The sequence below is a fragment of the Somniosus microcephalus genome, chromosome 19, assembly GCF_052327205.1.
Source record: "Somniosus microcephalus isolate GS21.2 chromosome 19, FLI_Smic_1.0, whole genome shotgun sequence".
Lineage (NCBI taxonomy): Eukaryota > Metazoa > Chordata > Chondrichthyes > Squaliformes > Somniosidae > Somniosus > Somniosus microcephalus.
The window spans coordinates 66,294,892-66,300,891 of NC_141005.1; the positions used below are offsets into that span (position 1 = coordinate 66,294,892).

Consider the following 6,000-nt stretch of genomic DNA (forward strand, 5'->3'; position numbering starts at 1 on the left):
ATTTAACAAATACAGTTTTTGGATGAAAGGAATAATTAGATGTATTTTTCTAGAGAGAAAGGATTAAGGGATAATGGGGTGAAGGTGGGTTTGATCAATCATCATTTAAACCTACTTTTAAAGTTACTCAAACTCATTCTTTCCCAAAATCTCAAAGCTAGAATTCATAGCCTCCACCATTCTTTCCTGCGTCCTACAATCTTTAGGCTTTTAAAACCCAACCTTAGCATTCCCTAATCATATGTCCCGATTTACATAAGCTTCTCTGATACACATGATTCTCTTCCTACTAAAGTGGATGGGCAGGAAATATTGGACTAGTGTCCACAGAAGTGGAAAATCCCAGCACTGTGTAACTGTTTAGTTCAGTCTATAACGTATACCTATACTGCCCCTGTCCAATCAATTTAGTAACTGTAGCAAAAAATAAAAACAGGAAATGCTGGAAATACTCAGCAGGTCAGGCAGCATCTGTGGAGAGAGTTAACATTCCAGGTCGATGACCCTTCGTCAGAACTGGAAAAAGCTGGAGATGGAACAGGTTTTCAAGCAAGTGCAGGGGCAGGGAAAGGGGGGAGGGGAGGAAAGAACAAAAGGGAAGGCCTGTGATAGGATGGAAGGCAGGAGAGATTAAGAGACATTAAGAGAGATTAAGAGATGGTGCAAGGCAAAAGGAGATGGTAATAGGACAAGTTAAGAAACAAAAGATGGCTCTAGATGAAGTGTAAATGGCACTGGCAGAATGAAAGACAGCTGCCATGTGGGAGAGAGAAAAAAATAAAAATAAATGGGGAAAAAAGGATAGGGCAGAGGCTATGGTCTGAAATTGTTGAACTCTGTGTTGAGTCCAGAAGGCTGTAAAGTGCCTAATCGAAAGATGAGGTGCTGTTCCTCGAGCTTACGTTGATCTTCATTGGAACAGTGTAAGAGGCCGAGGATGGTGAGGTCTGAGTGGGAGTGGAGCGGAGAGTTAAAGTGACAGGCGACCGGAAGCTCAGGGTCACCCTTACGGACTGAACGGAGATGTTCCGCAAAACGGTCACCCAATCTGCGTTTGGCCTCCCCAATGTAGAGGAGACTGCATCGTGAGCAGCGAATACAGTATACTAAATTGCAAGAAGTACAAGTAAATCGCTGTTTCACTTGGAAGGAGTGTTTGGGGCCCTGGACAGTGGGAAGGGTGGAGGTAAAAGGGCATGTGTTGCATCTCCTGCGCTTGCATGGGAAGGTGCCGGGCGAAGGGGAAGGGGCATTGGGGGTGATAGAGGAGTGGACCAGGGTGTCATGGACGGAGCGGTTCCTTCGGAATGCTGAAAGGGGAGGTGAGGGGAAATGTGTTTGGTGGTGGGATCACGCTGGAGGTGGCGGAAATGGTGGAGGATGATCCGTTGAATGTGGAGGCTGGTGGGGTGAAAGGTGAGGACAAGGGGAACCCTATCGTTGTTCCGGGAGGGAGGGGAAGGGGTGAGAGCAGAAGTGCGGGAGATAGAATGGAATCGGTCGAAGGCCATGTCAACCACAGTAGAGGGGAATCCTCGGTTGAGGAAAAAGGAAGACATGTCGGAAGCACTTGTATGGAAGGTGGCATTGTCAGAGCAGATGCGGCGGAGACGGAGAAACTGGGAGAATGGAATACAGTCCTTACAGAAAGCGGGGTGGGAGGAAGTGTAGTCCAGGTAGCTGTGGGAGTCAGTGGGCTTGTAGTGAATATTTGTCAATAGCCTATCCCCAGAGATGGAGATAGAGAAGTCAAGGAAGGGAAGGGAAGAGTTGGAGATGGACCATGTGAAGGTGAGGGAAGGGTGGAAATTGGAAGCAAAGTGAATGAAATTTTCTAGTTCAGGGCGAGAGCAGGAAACAGCACCAATACAGTCATCAATGTACTGGAAAAAGAGGTGAGGGAGGGGACCTGAGTAGGACTGGAACAAAGAATGTTCCACATATCCCACGAAAAGGCAGGCATAGCTGGGACCCATGCGGGTTCCCATAGCAACACCTTTAATTTGGAGGAAGTGAGTGGAGTCAAAGGAGAAGTTGTTCAATGTGAGAACAAGTTCAGCCAGGCGGAGGAGGGTGGTGGTGGGTGGGGACTGGTTGGGCCTCTGTTCAAGGAAGAAGTGGAGCGCCCTCAGGTCATCCTGGTGGTGGATGGAGGTGTAGAGGGATTGGATGTCCATAGTGAAAAGGGGACGGTTGGGGCCAGGAAACTGGAAACTGTTAAAGTGGCAGAGGGTGTCGGAAGAGTCGCAGATGTAGGTGGGAAGAGACTGGACAAAGGGAGAAAAAATAGAGTCGAGATAGGAAGAGTTACATTCCATGGGGCAAGAACAGGCTGAAACGATGGGTCTACCAGGGCAGTCCTGTTTGTGGATCTTGGGAAGGAGGTAGAAGAGAGCTGTGTGGGGTTAGGGAGCTATGAAGTTGGTGGCCATGGAGGGAAGATCTCCAGACGAGATGAGGTCAGTAACGGCCTTGGAAATGGTGGCTTGAAGTTCGGGTAGTGGGGTCATGGTCCAGGGGGAGGTAGGAGGAGATGTCAGAGAGTTGGTGTTCAGCCTCCGCTAGGCAGAGGTCAGTTCGCCAAACAAAAAGAGCACCAGCCTTGTCAGCAGGTTTAATGATAATGTTGGGGTTGGATCTGAGAGAATGGAGTGCTGCAAGTTCAGAGGGAGGTAGGTTGGAGTCAGTGAGGGGAGCTGAGAAATTGAGATGGCCGATGTCACGCCGGCAGTTTGCACAGTTGCACCTCTTTTTCCCAGCACATTTTGTAATGGTTAAACGTATGTTGTACCTGCCCAGTCCAGACAGTAACTGTAAATACATATTAGATATGTCTGGTTCAGTTCAGCCCCAAGTTTAACTGCTGACATTTGGTCCTATTCAGCCTGTGTCTGCTAAACCTATGTTGGTCCTCTCCTGTCCATACAGTAACTGCTAAACTATGTTGGACTTACCCTGTCTAGTCTCTACAAAGGAATAGATAGAATCAAAATGATGCACTTGAGTAATTTATGTTTAAAAGTTATTCTTTAAAAGAAGTTAGATTGTGATTTATCATGTTGACATTGTATGTGACTTGATGCCACAGACTGACTCCAGACTGCATAACTGGGGTAGCTAATGCTGCAGGCACGATACTCAAACTCTCTCCCTTGACATCTACAAGTTTGAGGTATTGCTCTGGTGTTACCAATAATGTCTCATTCTGTATTTAATAGGAACTGAGGGATTTCGAGCCAGATCAGACCTGTGTGGACACAAATTAGGTGTTATTTATATCAGTGTCTGCACAGAAAATCATATATCTTTAAAACAGAGTGCATTTGGAAAAGAATGACTTTGAAGTGTGTTCGCTGTCATTGACACATACTGTAGAAACAGTTTGTAGGGGCCAAGGGGCTAAAAATTCGGTATCGCCGCGCCAGGTCTTTAGTGCCCGAAATTTTGCGCTCGCCCGGATTCCCGTAGCGCCCGCCTGAAATTCAGTTGCGCCGCCCCAAGACGGAGGCGGGCGCTATTGCAGGGTTTGGCCGCCTCGTTTGGGGCGATGAAAGTCAGTTTCAGGCGTCCAGCTGCCGCTGCGGCACCCGATGCGGTGCGGAAGGCTGGGGTACTGCAGGCCTCCTCCTTCTCTTAAGGAGGAGCTGCCTGCAGCCGTGAGATCGCCGCTGGATTCCCCCGGCAAATGAGCCCGGCACCACGGAGAAGTGCCGGGCTCGCGGGAGTCAGACACCAATGCCGCGGGGGGGTGGTGCAGGAGTCCGGGGAGGGAGGTGCGGCCAGGCGGCCGCCGGGAAAGCGGCCGGCCGCCCCTCCACCTTTATGCACCGGCCTCTCAGAGCTGCAAGGCACCGTTTTTCAAACGCTGTTTGCGGCCGCTACGGGCGAGGCGGCCGCAACTGAATTTGGCCATCGGCACGGAATAGCATTGGAACCGGGGCACTGCGCACACTGATGATGTCATCGGTGCTGGCGCAGCGCTACCGGCTAACGCCGATGTTAGGGACCAACTGAATTTCGGGCGCTAAAAAACTTCCGGCGCAAACCACTCTATAGCCAATAAGTGGGCGCAAACGCGACTGAATTTCTAGGCCAATATATCTTGTGAACTGTATTTTTCTTTTTCTGATTAATCATTGCGCAACTTTTTTTCTCAGATTCTCAGAGTATTTTCTGGATGCACGCATTAGGAGATACATCTATTACCTTCAAAGGTATTACTGTGTCCAGACGGTTTGAGAAAATATCTATGGCTAGAAATTCCTGTTGCCACTATTAGTGGATGAATGCTTAACATGTTTGTGTGATATGCCTCTGTCCACTCTATCAATTCGATTTTAACTTGTTTAAAATAAACGGGTTAATGCCCCGATTAAAACAATGGACAAAGGAATGTCATGCGAATGCCCAGTTTTTCCGCTAGCATGGCCATCAGCAATATCTAGTCCATAATCTACAAAGAAGAGCAATGATTAAGCTATTATGTAAATCCACTGACCTGACTACCTGGAGTTAGTTGCTAGACTAAACAACTATACCTGTACCTGGATTTGAACATCTTATCTTGTGGACCAGACACCCTGCTTCTGCACTGAATACCTTATCGAAGGAGAGAGACAAAGAGAGAAGCAGCACAGGCCAGAATGAAAATTCATGTTTGTACTGAGCAGATTATCAATTCAATGAAGTGGAAATTTATCTATTCCTGGTTAGAGTTTATCTGCAGCAGCACAGCTGGTTCAGCTATGCAGCATTCTCTATGTAATGTCTTCCCATCCACTATTCTCGATGTAACTCCATGTAATTTATTCAGTCACCCCTATGTAACTCCCTGTAAGTTATCCAGTCACCTCTATGTAACTGTGCCAGGTATCCAGTATTCTCTGTGCAGCATTTAGGCAGAATCCTTGAACAGAGGTTGGGCTGATGTTTTAAAAAGTAAGTGCTTCTCTTTTTTCCTGAGGTCCATCCCCACACCAATCTTTTTTTTAGAAACATTTTATGTTTGTCTGCCCAACAGACATATCTTACCAAAGCCATGATTTATTTTATACATTAATTAGGTTCATTGAATGATCCTTAGGACACTATCAACGTGTGCATTTTACTTTAAAATGATGCAGTTCCTTTCTGTAAAGACCGTCTCCATGACTAGTGTAAATATTTAAATATACCACAATGTTGAATTCAATAAAATATTTTTGGAGCGTTAATCTTTAGGGATTTCTCTAAAAAATTATCTCAACATATGTTTAAGGGTATCTGTGAATAAGGAATTACCATCGCCGAATTCCCCCACCATCTACATCCTGGGGGTCACCATTGACCAGAACCTTAACTAGACCAGCCACATAAATACTGTGGCTGTAAGTGTAGGTCAGAGGCTGGGTATTCTGAGGCGAGTGACTTACCTCCTGACTCCCCAAAGCCTTTCCACCATCTACAAGGCACAAGTAAGGAGTGTGATGGAATACTCTCCACTTGCCTGGATGAGTGCAGCTCCAACAACACTCAAGAAGCTCGACACCATCCCGGACAAAGCAGCTCGCTTGATTGGCACCCCATCCGCCACCTTAAACATTCACTCCCTCCACCTTCAGCGCACCATGGCTGCAGTGTGTTCTATCTACAAGATGCACTGCAGCAACTTGCCAAGACTTCTTCAACAGCACTTCCCAAACCCGCTACCTCTACCATCTAGAAGACAAGAGCAGCAGGTGCATGGGAACACCGCCACCTCCAAGTTCCCCTCCAAGTCACACACCATCCTGGCTTGGAAAGATATCACCGTCCCTCATCGTCGCTGGGTCAAAATCCTGGAACTCCTTCCCTAATAGCACTGTGGGAGTACCTTCACCACACAGACTGCAGCGGTTCAAGAAGGTGGCTCACCTTTTCAAGAGCAATTTGGGATGGGCAATAAATCAGCGCTGCCCACATCCCATGAATGAATAAAAAAAATTGCATGATGTTAGTCCAGAGCTGCCTGAATAGGGAAAT

General features: G+C 47.2%; 1 protein-coding gene across 2 annotated transcripts in view; it reads left to right on the forward strand.

The window, feature by feature from the left end:
* Window positions 1-5,219, forward strand: part of LOC147104564 (peptidyl-prolyl cis-trans isomerase FKBP8-like) — a 49,997-nt gene extending 44,778 nt beyond the window's left edge. For both annotated transcript variants that reach the window (XM_085961959.1, XM_085961961.1), the window contains one exon: window positions 4,158-5,219. The gene's annotated coding sequence lies outside the window, so the exon portion shown is untranslated. The remainder of the gene's footprint in view (window positions 1-4,157) is intronic.
* Window positions 5,220-6,000: the final 781 nt, after the last annotated feature.